Source organism: Dermacentor silvarum, chromosome 5 (genome assembly GCF_013339745.2).
Source record: "Dermacentor silvarum isolate Dsil-2018 chromosome 5, BIME_Dsil_1.4, whole genome shotgun sequence".
In the NCBI taxonomy this organism is placed as follows: domain Eukaryota; kingdom Metazoa; phylum Arthropoda; class Arachnida; order Ixodida; family Ixodidae; genus Dermacentor; species Dermacentor silvarum.
In genome coordinates, this window is record NC_051158.1 from 74,207,325 (window position 1) to 74,223,435 (window position 16,111).

Here is a 16,111-nt window from a genome sequence, read left to right on the forward strand (position 1 = left end):
TGCTTGAAACATACTGAACTAAACTATCACTGATAAACACAAGGCCAAGTATGGAGTTTGGACGCCTGTTCTTATCAACACTCTGTGTCATAATATGCAATATGAAAAATCTAATTAAATCTCTACAAACGGAAGCATTACTGGAGGAAAACGTAAGAGAAGCCCAGTGCATGCCGGGAACGTTGAAGTCCCCAAGAAAGATAAGGTTGAACTGTCAAGTCTATGGCCATGTATGAACAGCGAAATATTGTCGAACCAGTCGCTAGGGCTGTCAGGGGGCGCTAACAACCACAAACTTTTAAATTCTGCAAATGTACTAGTAGCTTGTACCAAACTAAATGCAGATTAGAAGGACCTGGCAATACTTTACATGAAAATCTGCAAGTAAAAGCGACATATGCGACCGGGCTAGGTGGTGTTGATCCTTGATGTTTGACAGTGCAATTATACAAAAGGCGGCGAAAGCGGCGACAAATGGAGATGATCGCTGACCTCCAACTGATATTTTTTTCCAAAAAAGGAAACCAATGCGGGGTGCCTTTTTCGGTAATAAAAATCAGTTGGAAATCAGCGCTTCTGTACATTTTTCGCCTCTTTCGCCGTCCTTTGTCTGAGTTCGCGTTGTCAAACATCATGGTGAAAGTGAAACGAAACCCCACCTTTTAGAGCTCAGGTCTTGGCGCGCGTTCCTGTGGCGGGTATCGGCATCGGCGTAAGACGGCGATGAAGCACAGCGAACGAGTACAGGGAAGGTTGAAAGAGCGAACGCGGAACGCAGAGCGGGGGATTAAAGACGCGAGCAGAAATGGGAGGAGGAGGGTGCGGCGGAACCATGAGGCGGTAAGTGGAGGAGGAAGGCACGGCGAAAGCGTGAGAATAAAAGCGTAGTGCGGCGACGATGGCTACCAGATGGCGCCAGAATTGCGCGTGTCGTCTTGGAGGTCTGTTTGCGACAGCTGCTGTGATTCGCACCCACGTGTCACCATCGCGCCACCTCGCGCGATCTCCAGATTAACGAGACAGTCGCGTCTCACTTCCCTCCATTTGCAATCTGACGCACAAGACAGATTGTCTGCGCTAGCCAATATATCCTGAAATGAAAACACGTATAGAGCTGCGCTCAAATTTGGCACTAGGGAGTGTCGTCGGTGATATCTTTATTTTAACGGTCCTACCGGAAAGCAATGTAACCAGGAGGCGTGCATCTTGAGTCGGGAATGTCCTCGTGAATCTATGTTTCTGTGGTGCAATATAGAGTGCGGGGACCATGAAGAAACTAGGAAAAAAAAACTGCGGTAATTTCTTAATTAATGCCACGCTTGTAGCATTACCACACACAAGCAAAATATATGCGGTAAATTGATGGGATTTTCAAACTTAAGCGGAAAATATGTTTGGAAACTTCGCACTAGCATGGAAACCGGAAGCCTTCACGAAACTATTTCAGGCACCATCCCGAGTATAACGACCGATACCAATAAATAAGTGATGAAACGACACTTTAACAACCGACCAATTATTGCGTTGCTCAATCTAAACCTCCCATATGTTTTTACGAACGGCACATAGTCTTGAAGGTTTATATTCGGATAGTTTCAAACCGCAATTTTTGAGCTTGTAAGCGTTTTTGCAGCACGTGCTTACCGCGTAATTCAAGCAACTTTAGAACCATAGCTGAAAACAGTGGGCCTTCATCCTACGCGACCACCGGACTATGAATCATGGCTCTATGGACGCAACCATCGAGCACTATTGCTGTTCATCACCGAAACCGGCCTGCATTGTTATATTTAATGGTTTATGCCGTTGGGCGAACTTTCGAAAAAAAAGAAAAGAACCATAGAAAGGAAAGTTTGTTTGAAAGCAGGAAGACGACGATGTGTCTCTCTAGTTTACCGGTGCTTTCTCGTCTCCTACTGATTTTCAGTGCTTTCGGCCTTTAGCTGCGCGACATCAGTCCCCCGCCGTTAGTGGTGGAAGTGCACACTGCCCGGTTTTATCCAGACCTGACCTCGCGTTTCGTGGTGTCATCGCGGAACCGTAACCGTGAACTGGACGATACCGCCAGTGACAGCACGGAGCTCTACTCGGCCAGCGGAGAAGACTCCGAAGACGGCTTCGAATCCATGCGAAGCCGCAAGGCGAAGTGGTGGAGCCTCAGGGCACCTTCGCCTTCAATTACGTCTACAGTGCAGAGCACGAGCAGCCCTGGAGCGCCCGCCATACTCTTCACGCCAATGGAATCTGCGGCATCTGAACAGGCAAGCTGTCGCCACCTTCCTTGAGAGATTCGTAACAAATGAAATCACCGATATAAGAATTAACACTCGCAAGAACATTCTCGCCGTAGATGTCGTGCATTCAATCGCTTTTACCATCTTGCGAGCAGCAACCGATTTGAACGGAATCAGAGTGCGCTCGCACATTCCTGTAGACAAGGATACAGCAACAGGCGTCATCTATGACGTAGATATTGCAATAACGAATGAAGACTTGCCTCTCCTTGTCAAGACGTCCCCTCCTGATGCTACCATCATGCTGGTATCTCGGATTGGCAATTCGCGGTGTGTGAAGATAGTCTTCAAAAGCGACATCATAACATTTATGTAAAAAGGCCAGTTTCGCCACCCCGTAAAGCCGTTCATTCCGAAGCCTCTGCAGTGCCATAAGTGCCCCTGTTGGGCCACGTCAGAGGTATTGGTAATAACGATGCAGTATGTGCACGCTGCGCTGAGTCCCACACTAGAGAATGCTGTGAAGAAGCTCCATTTAAGTGCTGAAACTGCAAAGCATCACATGAAGCCACGTCGAGAAATTGCCCCGAATGAAGAAGGAGGGGAGAATGCTTAAGCAGATGGTAAGGGAAGGCTTTAAGCACCGGGAAACAGCCGAGTCTGTGAAAAAATGACGCTCCCGCCGCCACCGCCGATGTTCCCCAAAGAATGCGAAAGGCTCCCCACAGCGCCAACCTAGTCCACCGGCGTCATCAGCTCCAATTGTGAAGTAGCAGTCCTTTCGCGAGACTAGACGCAACATAATGAATGACCAAGAAGCCCAGAAAAGTGATTATGACGTTGCCTGGCTTGCACTGCCAGATTCATGCCCACCTGCTGAGCTTGAGTGGCGGACATCGCCCTCATAGAACGTACCTGTTGCTTCCGACAAGTTGTCCGAACAGGTTGTGCAGGCGGTTATCTTGCTGAAGTCACTAATGGCTTCGATTCGCACACTTTTGGGAAATACACAAAGATCAACAGCTCTATGCGCTTGGCAAGTTCTGGATTCTCTCGCCCTTGTTCTTGAAAGCTTGCCTTATAAACATGGCTCGTCCATTTCTGTAGAAGCAACTCTTCCACGAAGAAGTCAAGAATACCTCAATTCTTCAGTAGAATGCGAGAGGCCTGAAATCAGGTATTTTCGATTTTCTTCAATTTTATATGTATATCGGTTCCCGGTGGTAGTCATCTGTGAAGAAAAGGCGACAAATATCCTCATATTACCAGGATGCGAAATTTTATCTCCGTTAAGTGTGACAAAAGAATCAAGGTCCTCGTTTATGTTCGCAAACAGCTCACCTACGTGGCCCAGGCCATGCCTCCCCATGACAACCAGTAGGTGTGCCATTGCATAAAAAAGAGGCTGTCCTTCACCAGGCTGCATTTCCCTCTCAAGCCGTTTAACTGCAAAAGGCTTGGAAATGTGTTGGTGTCGACCTCCAGTTCTTAGATAGTCATAAGAGATTTTAATGCTCCTCACCGACTTTGGGGAAGTACACGAACCATTTTAGGATCAGACTCTTGTATTTTTTTATTCAGACTATGACATCTGCCTTTTGAAGGACGGCAGTCCTACATTCTTGGAAGGGTTGTCGTACAGCAGCTGCCTAGATCTCACATTGGTGTTGCAATGCCTTACTTCGAGCGTCTACGGGTTTACTGACTTGGAAAATCGTGGAAGTGACCATATTCCTACTTACATTGTCATCAAAAGTCTAAGCGGTATGTCTCCCCCTATGGTCTCCGGGACAATTGATTGGCCCGCATTTCAAGTCTCAGTGAACGCCGATTGCAAGGACGGCTTTGCACGTAGCATAGAGCTTCTGATTACGGACGCAAAGCATGGTACAACGCGCTGCTTCTTATCGTCAGGTACTCGCACGCACTTTCACATTGAATTAGAAAGGCTTCGTGCATTACGTCGGCGCGCCGAGAACGGATATAAACGCACCTTAGGGATGTCTGGTGGAGGCAGAAGAAAATACGACGCCGCTTGGAATAATTAAACAACGAACGATGGCATTCTGTAACCCGTTGGACCGCCGGAAAGCACCGTCTCGCGTATGTCGAACTCTCTAGGGCGTTCTCTCTTCTCCTCAGCAACGCCACCCCTTTAAGGCGCTGGCTTTCCACCAAGGCTCTGGAGAAGTGGATGTTGGAGATGACTTTTGTGAAGCAATTGCGGGTGACAGAGTGCTACTAAAGCATATTGAATTGTACGAAGTTCCCTTTATGCATATTTCGGTTGCGGACGAACCTTTCACCATGGAAGAACTGAAGGCTGCACCAGCCATTTTCAGGCGTCCCTCTTCGCCCGCACGCGACAACCTAACGTGTACTGCTCTCCGCCACCTTGACCAGGAAGCACGAGATCCTCCTGCGTCGTCATGGAGTGACGGTGTTGTTCCCTCGGAGTGGAAGCCTAGCCGTTTTGCACCTATCTTAAAGCAAGGAAAGTCTCCCCTTGGACTGAAATCATATCGTCTATTTATCTCGCCAGCTGCGTTGGCAAGGTCATAGAAATTATAATCCTCACGTGCCTCGAGTAGTTCTTTGAACATTCCAATGCTTATTCAGACGCGATGACAGGTTTTTGAAGTGGTTGTTCGTTGGTCGACGACGCCATTGATCTTGCGCCATCGATTCAACATCAGAAATTACCCAAACGCCTCTTTGTAGTGCTTTCTTTAGGCGTGAAGGGCGCTTATGATAATGTCTCTCACGAAGCCATTCTTGACACGCTCGTGGCTGCTGAAATCGGAGACCGCAGTTTTAAATGGACTCGAAGCTACCTGGCCCAAAAGAGCTTCTTTGTATTCACAGAGGATAGTCAAACAACCGACCGCTACACCAGCCGTGCAGTTCCACAAGGTGGCGTTTAAGCCCAGTTGTCAAGCTGGCTTTGATTGGGCAGGTGGAATTCCTGCCACAGTCTCTCTGTTGGTCTATTTACGCAGATGACATCTGCACTAGGCTTCCACAGTAATTCGCCTGCAGGTTAAGCAAGCTTACAAAAGGCTGCAACGATGGCGTGTATTTATCTTCAGAAACAAGGCCTCTGCGTGTCAACAGGTAAATGCTCATTAGTCGCCTTCACATGAAAATCGATGACTGAATACCCTGTGTCTATTAATGATCATCCTATTTGCACAACAGAATCCATCTACTTTTAGGGATCACTGTCAACCGCGATCTCATTCATTCATTCATTTATTCAGTTTATTCACCAGATAGTACTGGTGAAGTACAGTTTATTCACTAGATATTCGCGGGCTTCTTTCACGCTCGGAAAAACACTTTTATGTCGCACGTATTGAGCACCAGAAAGCTGTATCGGGAGTTTTTCATGTTAATCTACAACTTTCTCATTGACACTTTGATAATGAAGACAGTACTTTTGGAGTTAGATAATTAATTACAATTACCTAATTTAATCTCAGTAACGAAAAAATACTGTCGAATACTACACCGTACTGGAAAGAATACGCACTAGGTTTGCTTCGCGTAACGCCGTTCCTCTTTTTTGAATCGTGCTGCGTGATGGCTGGGACTCCCTGTATATAGGTCGGTAATTGTTAAGCCCGTTCTTGTGTCCGCCTTTATATACAACAGACACTCTTGATCGTTTCAATGCATCTGGGAATTCACCTAATTCTATCGACAAGTTATATATGTATGCAAGTACGGGCACTATATATTCAAGCGTTGTTTTGATTGGTCTAATTTGGAGGCTGTCTAGTATCTATGTCGAGTGCTCTCGTATTCTTTAAAGACATCAAAGCCGTATAAATTTCATCTTTGTCTGTGGGATGAAGGAACATACTTTCTGTTTAGATATTGGCCAAGTCATCACCGAGTAGGCGATTTGTAGCAGGAGTGTTATTGGAAATGAAATGCTTACAAAAAAGTTCTGTGAGAGCATCACCAGTATACACTCTGTTTCCTTGCGCTATTTCTTTCGGAGACGCGTTTTTCTTTTCATGGCCTAAAACTTTATTTATTGAATTCAATGCTGCAAAGGAGTCCTTAATTGTTTGAAATGTTACCAAATTATTTTCGTAATAAGTAGCCTTAGCTTGCCGTAGTTCCGCATTTAGCTTATTTCTAACTTATTTGAACTTCTTGAGTGCAGTGGGACGTCTTACCTTTAGGAAAGCCTGGAAAAGCTTGTTTTTGTCATTTATTTCTCTTTTGTGTGCAGGCGTTACCCACGGTTTTCTTGTTTTTCTGGATGATCTAAAAGTTTTGAAAGGAAAATGCGTGATGTAAATAAATGTTCGTAAATGTCTCAAGAAATTCTAAATATGCGTCATTCACATTTCTTTATGCATATACGCAAGACCAATCTTGCGAAGCAATATTAGATTTGAAAGCCTCTAAGGCATCATCGGAGATATATTGAGTAGTACTAAACTCCGTCGCACGGACGTTTTCCGGTTTTCCCTGGAGCATCATAACGCTTAAAAATTAGACAATGGTCGCTAATTTCCCATGATAATGTACCAGCGGGACGAATTGTAGTTTTGCGGTTTGGAATTAGCGAGCGCAGACGAGTGGACACCGTCACTCGAGTAGGCGTTTTGATTATATTAACAAAGCCTGATGAAAGTAGCCTCGTAGTAAAGTCGCGTACAATAGGTGTGTCATCAAGAACATTTATGTTGAAATCACCTCTGCAAATTAATGTAAAGTTATTAGAGCGAGCGTATTCTCACATTGCCTCAAAATATTCATAAACAACATTAGGTTGCTGTTTGGAGGGCGATACACCACAGTAGCTAGCTGAGTGCTATTTTTACACATAAAAATTCGTAGTCATCGGTAATTGCCGAGTATTCTGGTAGGATTTCGAAGTTTTTAGAGATATCAGTGTAAAGAGCGACACCACCTCCACGCCGATTTCTACGGTTGATAAAGAAATTTTAGGAGCCTCCAAGACACAAAGTACCAGACCCTTCGTTATACCATGTCTCTGTCATCATAACTGTGTCGAATTTAAAAGAGAATTCACTTAGTAAGTATGTAATAGTGTCGTGTTTCCATTGAGCATGCAGTACATTGAAATGCAGTACAGAGTGTAAAGACCTAGAGCAAAAGGTAATCAGATTAGGTGAGAAAAACTCTTGGGAATTTAAAGCCATTACAGTCAGCCGAAAGAATAGCCAAAAAATACACTGTTTAAATTAACTTTTCAAGATCGTCCTCACAAACAATCTTTATGGCATCAAAAGTCTCAGACTGCCTGGCGAATATTTTTCTATTAAAGGTCCAAACCGACTTCCAGTGTCTGTTATGTTTCCGCTTCACAGCCTTGCCAAGCAACTTCTCTACAGCCGGGCAGAGGTGTTCCGCATATCGATGCTGTGTCATCTAGCCCAACATCAGAATTAGTAATCCAAGCCTTCCTTGCCTTCTTTAGCATCGCTTCACGTTTTTCACGTGAATTGAACAATTATGTTCGTTTCCTGAGTGTTACGAGTCAGGACACGATGACAGCGCTCAATATGAGTTTCACTTATCGGCTCACCAACAGCGTTTCCTATTTTGGAAACAATGTCCCTGATGTCTCCCCATCTTCTTTCAACACGCGCTTTATTTTTAGTTTAGGGTTCCGGGAATACTGCTCCATTTGTACAACACGCCTCTCAAGTTCTTTATTTCGAGTTTCCAAGAATGTGCATCTTTTCCTCAGATCTTTGTTCTCTTTCTCTCCTGGAGCCCCCATGTATCCTACCTGAGTAAGAGACTTCTCTCTCTCAGTCACCCTTTCAAAGCCATCGCCGGAAATGCATGGGGACTGTCGGTGTGTTTTATCCTACAGTTGTACAAAGCGCTCTTCATGGGTTCCTTGCGTTACAGTACTCCGGTGCTGTCAGGCGCCCACAGGACAAACCAGTCAGCTTGCATGCTTTCAACATACAAGCTCAAGCACTTGGAACTTGTCTTAGCCTACCGCGATGCGCTTCAACAGCCGAAACAACTGACATTGTCAGGGACCATCCGAACAGTACGTATATCGCCACAGACATCATTCAAAATCATCTTCGACGCCTTTCCTGACTACACATTCAACGCCCTGCCTTCCCTTCCTCTGGGAAAGTCGAATAGATGCAACTTTTTCCGGAATTGTAACGCCTTACCAATCCTCTCTTTCGTCAGAGTTCACGCCTGCAGCAAGTTCAGCTCGTTCACTGTAGCCTCTCCGGCAGCCATATTTGCGGCTTTCCATTACAGGAGTTGCAAAGAAGTCCGACTTGCCTACTTGCGCCCATGTAAAGTCGCTCTGCATCTACTGCATGATTCGTACTCCAATCAAATTCACATTTATACAGATGGCTCTTCGACTCTCACCAAATCACCAGCTCTATGTGCAGGGCAACCAAGACACTGCTGCGTTTTTTGAGGCTTTCTTGCTTCTCCTCTTTCAATCCACTTTCTGCCTTCCCCAGTGCCGGATAGCCTACCGGGCTCAGCCTGATTAACCGCCCTGCCTCTCATGTGGCTTGCGTCCGGAACCTAACTCCCTGTCTTGAACTCCCTGTCCAGCGACCAACCTGCTTCCTACATGACTTCCTGGAACTCAACCATCCAACCACACCCTTAGACTTTTCCTCGTGCTATGCATTAAACGCGGCTACTTCAAAAATCATGTGTTCTGCTAACGTTAATGACTCTCACGTGTTCATCTTTCAAGGCGTCTAAAATTCACCCAACAAAATGGCCATTTCGTGCCGCGCGCGGTAATTTGTGGTGAATGCTTTTTTTTTTTTTTTTTTGCAGCGGGTCACTGCGGTAGAACTTAAGAATACCCGAAAAAGGACAGAGCCGTATGCATACGTGACCAACCAGACATTTAGGCACACAAGTAGCGGAAAATAGGTGATTCTATACACTTATTAAATAGCTAAAGGCAAGGCAATACTTCCGCGTCTCCTTCATTTGGACACCTGTGTATTCACGTCTACGCGCACTCTTCGCTGTCATTTTTTTTTTTTTGCGATAGCAATTTATGGACACACCAGGCGCAATCCTGCCGTCGTCGTCGCCGTCACCACCAGGTTCTGTATAAAGCCCAAGGGCGACAAAATCGTCTCCGTGCGCCGTATGCTGTATGTGCGAGTGAAAGCGTGCGAGGGAAGGCAACGTAGAGGAAGCGCGCCGTCTTCCGTTGCGTGCAACGCTCCGGGAGGAGAGGGGGGGGGGTTCTACTGCGGGCGGCCCGGGCGGCCGCTGTTTCTTCAACGCCATCCGCGATGGTGACAAAGTTTGCCCTGCACTCTGTTCCGCGGTTTCACTCGCTTTGATGCGAGTAGAAGCTCGACGGTAAATCTGTTCGCAGCTGCTGCTGCGTTTCCTCACTCCAACGTTTCGACAGCGTTCATGTGTTCATGTCTGCTTGTGTGCGTGACACCGTGCTTTTATATTTAGTTAGTATGCCTATGTTTACAAATTCCACGGCCGAAAACACAACTACCCTTACTTCGTACAGCTGTCCTCTAATTTGCTATCGCAATCGATGCTTCTCCTTTCGGGTGAAACTGCGACTTTTTTTCCACAATGACGCCACTTGGCTTCCTGTAAGTTAGTCATCTCAAGCAGCAGCTGATTTACGTAAGCGAGAAGCTGACCTTCAACGCAAGCACCTTGCCATCATCATTTTCTTTTCGTGATGTGATCACCTTTATTGCGTGGTGATCGTCCCTCATCTAGTGTCATGCCGTCATCATCGTTCTGCCGTCTCAATTCTGTCGTTTTTGTGATTGCGTTGTTAATTCATCGTCATAACTCCACTGTCGTCATGCGTTTATCATCATGCATTATATTGTGAGCATTTCAGCGTCATCATTCTATTGTTATCGTGCCATGATCAGGTTATCGTAAGTGTGCAGTCATTATCAATCAGTCGCTTGATACGATCCCTGTCATACAGTTACCGTTATGCATTTGGGTCATAGAGTCGTCGTGATGCCTTCACATATGCATTTTAGGCCGCTGGCCCTTGTGCTCGCCTTTTTGACATAGTCTTTCTTGCACAGCGATGCGCTCACATCCGCGCAAACTCTTTATCGTCACGTTCTGTTAGTGCGTTAGCATTCCTTTGGTATTTCACGCACTTTCCGGGGCTATCAATCTATGTTTGTATCTAAGCATCTTCCCGCCTTCCTGTGCCACTGGGTAGTCGGTGATCGAACGGTTAGCGCATTAGGCTGCTGAGCTGAGGGAACAGTGCTCGAAACAACCACCAGCCCAACTTCAGTCCCTGAATAACCAGTGTGTAGATGCGTGCCTCTCTTCAACGAACCTCTTTCACACTGACATGGGTCACTGTAGATGCAGAACTGGGCAGGTACTACTGTTCGCAGAAAATCTATCATGCCAATTTGGAGCATTGGACCACTCGGATTGTGCTGGTCTTCAATGAACCTCTATGATGCCGACTTGGGCCACCGGGTATGTGCCAGTAGGTGTGTGTCGCTGCGGAATGAACGAATTTGACGCCAACTTGGGTAACTTCGTATGTGCCACTGGGAATGTGCCGCTCTACAATGCCGAAAATATTCATTAAGTCTATTCGATTCTGAGCGGAATGTTACACCGATCACAAGGGTTCCTCACGGTCAGCAACGCGATGCATTAGCAGGCTGTGCCACAGATGTACTGGGTATGTGTGGTTTTCAAAACGCCTTTCACGCCAACGCTTCATCGAGCAGCGCCATCAGTGCACGGAGTATGTCTCGCTCTTCAATGAACATCTCGCTACGTTTGGTCACAGAGTATATGCCACTAAATATGCGTGAACTTAGGGATCAGTTCAGCATCAGGATAAGTAAGTGAAGCGAGGGATCGCCGGCGCCCCATGCTTTTAGTCTCGGATACTGCGCATGGACTTCTCAGCAGTGCCACTAGGTGGTGCAGTGTCTTGAGATAGAAGGGCGTGAGAGAAGCTCGGTTGCTACGTGACTAGTTCCGTGCTTCTTCGAGGGCTGCAGAAGATATCGCCAGCCTTTCCCTTCATAAAGAACCACTCCTCTCGTTTCTGAGCTATCGCACGCACAGGCGCCCCATGCATTTCTGAAGCCACGCAGAGGCTTCGCGGTGGCGGCGCTAGTTGGAGCTGAGTGTTCTTAGCGAAGTGCGAGAGAGACGTCCTGTTGGAGTACACCTTTCATGCATTACTCGTTACGACGGTGCTAATGCGTTATGTCGCTATATTGATTGAGCGATAACGTAATACTGCCCACAATCATCGCGAGATGAGTTCTGCAGGATTTTGTTTCTTTTAGCCAGCAGTGCTACTTGGTTTAGCGCATTTCATTCATCACAAGCAGCAGGTGTCAGCTCCGACATAAACACGCCGTGCTCGTCATTCTCTGAATTCAGGGCTTTTACGCGCCAAAACCAAGATTTGATTATAAATCACACCGTAGTGGGGGAATTACGAATAATTTGACCCACAGGGGACCTTTAGCATGCGCCCAATTCACGGGACGCGGGCGCTTTTGCATTTCGCCCATGGAAATGCGGCCGCCGCGGCCGGTATTTGATGCCACAACCTCGTGCTTAGCAGCGCAACACAACAGCTGCTAAGCCTTGTCATTTCATCACTTTCATTACGTTGGGATCGTGCCTTATTTATGGTCATGCCATCATCATTGTTCTGTCGTGTCAATTCTGTAGTTATTACTGCATTGTTCTAACGCCACCATCGTCATGCCGTCACGATTCGTTCCGTTAAGAACATTTCGCCCTCATAATCCTTTTGTCATCATGCCGTGATTATCACGCAGTCGTGATTGTGCAGTCATCATCACATGCTCGTCATGAATTCGTCGTTATCATACAGCCGCTGTGATGCATTGTAGCGATAGCGTCGTCAAGATGCCGTCTTGGTCGTTCTATCTTCGTTCTTTGGTCATTTCAGCCTCGCCATGGCATTGTATTCATGGCATCATGGTCATAACATCGCCATGCAGTTCTTGTTATTTCTGCATCGTCCCGCAGTCATGGCCATTTGAGCCTCCTCATTCCATCATCCTTATGCCATTGTCGCCGTTGCGGTGTCACACAGACATCCTTATGCCACCGTGATCATTTCATTGTCACCGATCGCTTGAAAAAGTTCTGTGATTTTACGTTACGAAACCACGATTCTATTATAAGCGGAGTGCCGCATGAGATGCGTTCCACGGCGGCGACCAGGCATGCGGTGAGTGCGGCCACCGATGGCATATATGGAAAGAAAGCGCTGGCGTGGCGTCATACCCACTGCGTTGCACTACTTCGCGTGTGCCGCCGACGCTAGAGAATTCGTTCCGCGCGAGCCACGAGTTTTGTTTCTGAACAATGAGCAACGCAACCGGCGAAAATGTTTCGTCTGCCACTGCTTCTAAACGAGCGGCCCGAGAAGAGGCTCACTGTCGCCGCCAAGATATATTTAACCTGGTAGCGGAGCATCCACAGAAGCCCACATGTCAAGAAAATTGCGGCTTGTTGCAACCGCCGCCATCTACATATCGGTGGGACAACTAACAGCAAGCAAAAAAAAAGCAACTAGAAAGTGACGCCAAAACTGGAAATGGCAGTGAGTTCAAGATCTGATGCTGCTTGGCACGAATCTGAATTTCTAGTGTCTGGTATTTCTACCGCTACGCCAGCAGTTAGTTTTCTTTTGAGATGGCTTCCTACGGGAAATTTCATGTTACCATTGAACTCAGCGTTGTCTCATTGCCGAGGAAATGGCTGAGATTTTTCATCTCACATGTCAGGCGCTCTGCACTCCTTGCCCTGACAAGGACTTGCTGAGGCTGCGTGACCTTGTAAATGTCATACGCTTTGCCCATAATCATTAAATGTAATCATTACACAATTATTTTAGGCCCTATACACCACTGTTTCTTATCCTTCTCTTTTACTGCTTACTAACCTGAGTCGACCATCAACCTTGTGTTTGGCGCTCTTTGGCCACAGTTGCCCTTGCGCCATAAAAATCTACCACTAACTAACTAACAAAGTTTTCTTTTGAGGCCCAGGCGAGCTGGCGACTCGCCTCGGCTGAAGCGCCAGCGTGTCATTAAACTATAATAGTGGCGTATGTCTTAATATGAACCTAATAGGCTGTTATTGACGACAATTGCTCCTGTAGGTTCCTTAGGAAGGTGAGTGAACAGGATGGAAATAAATGACAGTGCCACATAGGTTTGAAACGCGCCTTCATTTTTGTCGTCCAGAATAATGCAAGAAATATAATTGACCAAACAAAACATGTTTCATTGGATGAAAAGTACTATGACCAGCACACAGTTGTAATGTACAGCGACATATGCGAAACTTTTTCACGGAATCCTTCGCAATTCCGTGCGACACCATGTATTCATATCCAACCCGACAAGGCAACATTGCCCCACATTAAAATTTAGAAAACATTCGACTTACCAATTCTTCTGCCCGTCACACACTCAGAGCCTCTGTTACTGAGAGTCAACGAACATAGTGCGACGTTTGTTTGCGGAACGTTCCGCATTTATCGTCAAGGCGAGACACAACGCGTCGGATGCCGCAGCGTGAACTTGTACGATAACGAAAAACCTGAATTCAGACCTTTCGCTAATGAATGCCGTGCGCTAGGTCACGCAAAATTTGAAGTGAGGTGCACGCCACACTTTGAACAAACACGCAAGACAATAATAAAAAAAAAACTCTGATGAAACCGCCACGTTAAAGTGAGCAACGCCATTCCGCACTACATATTAGCTGGTTTTCACCTTCTTGCCTAGTCTTGCGCAAGAACCACTGGTTGGTAGGGGTCACCAAGAACGAACTAATATATTGTGAAATAGAAAAATAATGACATTTGTTGTTGTAGTACAGAAATATCTTTGAATCGGAATATTTACTTGTGGGACAGTATTCTGATCAAAAAGTTCGAACATTTATTTTCACATAGGTTTTTTTTTTCACATAGGTATTAGCATTTGTCCCCCCCCCCCCCCTCCCCTTGTCGTGCTTCAGTCGTGAACCACTAACTGATATCTCTGGCGATAGGGTTGGGCACGCTTTTCGTTCCAAGCTTTGCGAGCTATTTATAAAGATAGACCTTGGCGCCGCTGCCTAGAGGACCCTATCGTTTGAAATCGTATTATTTGCTACAATATATCGCGAATTCAAAACACCTAAACAGATGCGCTCAAAATTTGCATTACGAAGTATCATAATCGTCGGCGAATTTTTTTCAACACCAATATACAGATTTTACGGTCTGGCTGCTTAACAAAAACAGCGTTCTGCTGAAGCCTTCATGACACCTTCGTGTCATTGCCACAGGTCGTTGGAATCGCAATTTTTTTAGGCGACACTATTTTGCCCACCTATTGATGTGTGTGTGTGGCTTGTTCGGTAGATTGGTGCGTCTGCGTATTTATTTGTAGATTTAGATTTGAAGCCTTCTATACTGCACGTTTAGCCAGTAATACACGTAATCCAAATCGGCACCAAATATATTGCAAATACGGATGTCCCGCGGCGGCAGGTGTACGCAAGCGTGTATATTAGCTTTAACACTAACAAGTCATCATGATGATTTCGTCTTTGTTTTACTGAAGTGGTAATACGGTCGTTGTTATTGCAGCGTCGATATGCTGTCACAGTCGTTACATCGTCCTCGTTTTGTCGTCTCACATTGTGCATGTGCCTAATTTCGTGTTTGAATTTTTGCATAGCTGTGAAGATGGTAAAACGCATGAGCCAAAAATTGCATTACTTGAAAATTTTAACATTTCTCGTGAATAAACAATTATTGCATAACCAACATGCACAATACTACTACCTAGCATCATTCGCTGAATTAGTACTTTTATCGCTGCCTCAAGGAGCCCTAGGTAAGGGCTCCTTGAACTAAAGCAAATCACAAGTATTCCACTTAGTCACTGCAAATGCAAACTTGTTTATTCATCGGATTGACGTGCCAGTAATACCTCCTAAATTTCATTTCTGTATGTCCAATCGTTCTCGCAATGAATTTTATTCCCACTTAGGCAAGAAAATAGCCTTCCCCATATAACGAGTACTACAGCCTTGAATGAATGCCTTAATACCCGAGTAATATACGGAATACTGCATTACCGTCTGCGATTATGTGCTTATCGTCACTGTCATTGATTGTACTTGCAGACAGAGTATTATGTTCACTCTGGGTGACCAGCAGATACTATAGAGCAAAACAACTTAAAGAACTGCCTCCCCTGGCAATGGTAACTTTCGAGAATATCTGCAAAGGACCCAAATTCATTCCATATCCTGAAACCTGCGTGGATTGATATAAAGAATAATAATAAAATTGTGTTTGAAATATTCAGTGCTTTCTTGTGTTGTATTTTACCTAATAAATTACTCTCCAAAAAATTCAGCGGTATATGCAGCTGTGTTACACATAAACAAACAAGCTCTATCGGCTGTCAGCGCCCGTGGTATTTACTCGATTTAGTAGTTATCAGGCATGAGCAAAAACTTCGTTCTTAAGGCTGCTAATTGGCCTAATTGGAAGGTTGGATTTAGGATAACGAAACTTCAGCGCAAACACAACGGTCAAAGAAGGAAATGCACGGCAAGAGCGTTGTGTGGTGCATTTAATTCTGTGTCACTTGTGTTCACGCTGAATTTTCGTAGCCATGAACATCGTTATCAGCACTTCTATATTCCCTCATTTTCACCACTGACGCAGGCATTGCCGTTTCTACTAAATAATCTTAAGTTATTTCAGGTGCAATTTCTGCAGAAAATACTGTCGCATTCTCCAGAATTGTTCAACCGACAAACACCGAGTGCTGGTGGAGCCTAGA

At 45.6% G+C, this 16,111-nt stretch overlaps 1 long non-coding RNA gene across 1 annotated transcript in view; it reads left to right on the forward strand.

Annotated features, from left to right (window-relative positions):
* The window catches only part of LOC125945387 (uncharacterized), a 30,832-nt gene extending 15,207 nt beyond the window's left edge, over nucleotides 1–15,625 (forward strand). The window contains exon 3 of the long non-coding RNA XR_007466868.1: nucleotides 15,444–15,625. This is a non-coding gene — a long non-coding RNA (uncharacterized LOC125945387). The remainder of the gene's footprint in view (nucleotides 1–15,443) is intronic.
* The last annotated feature ends 486 nt before the right edge of the window (nucleotides 15,626–16,111 follow it).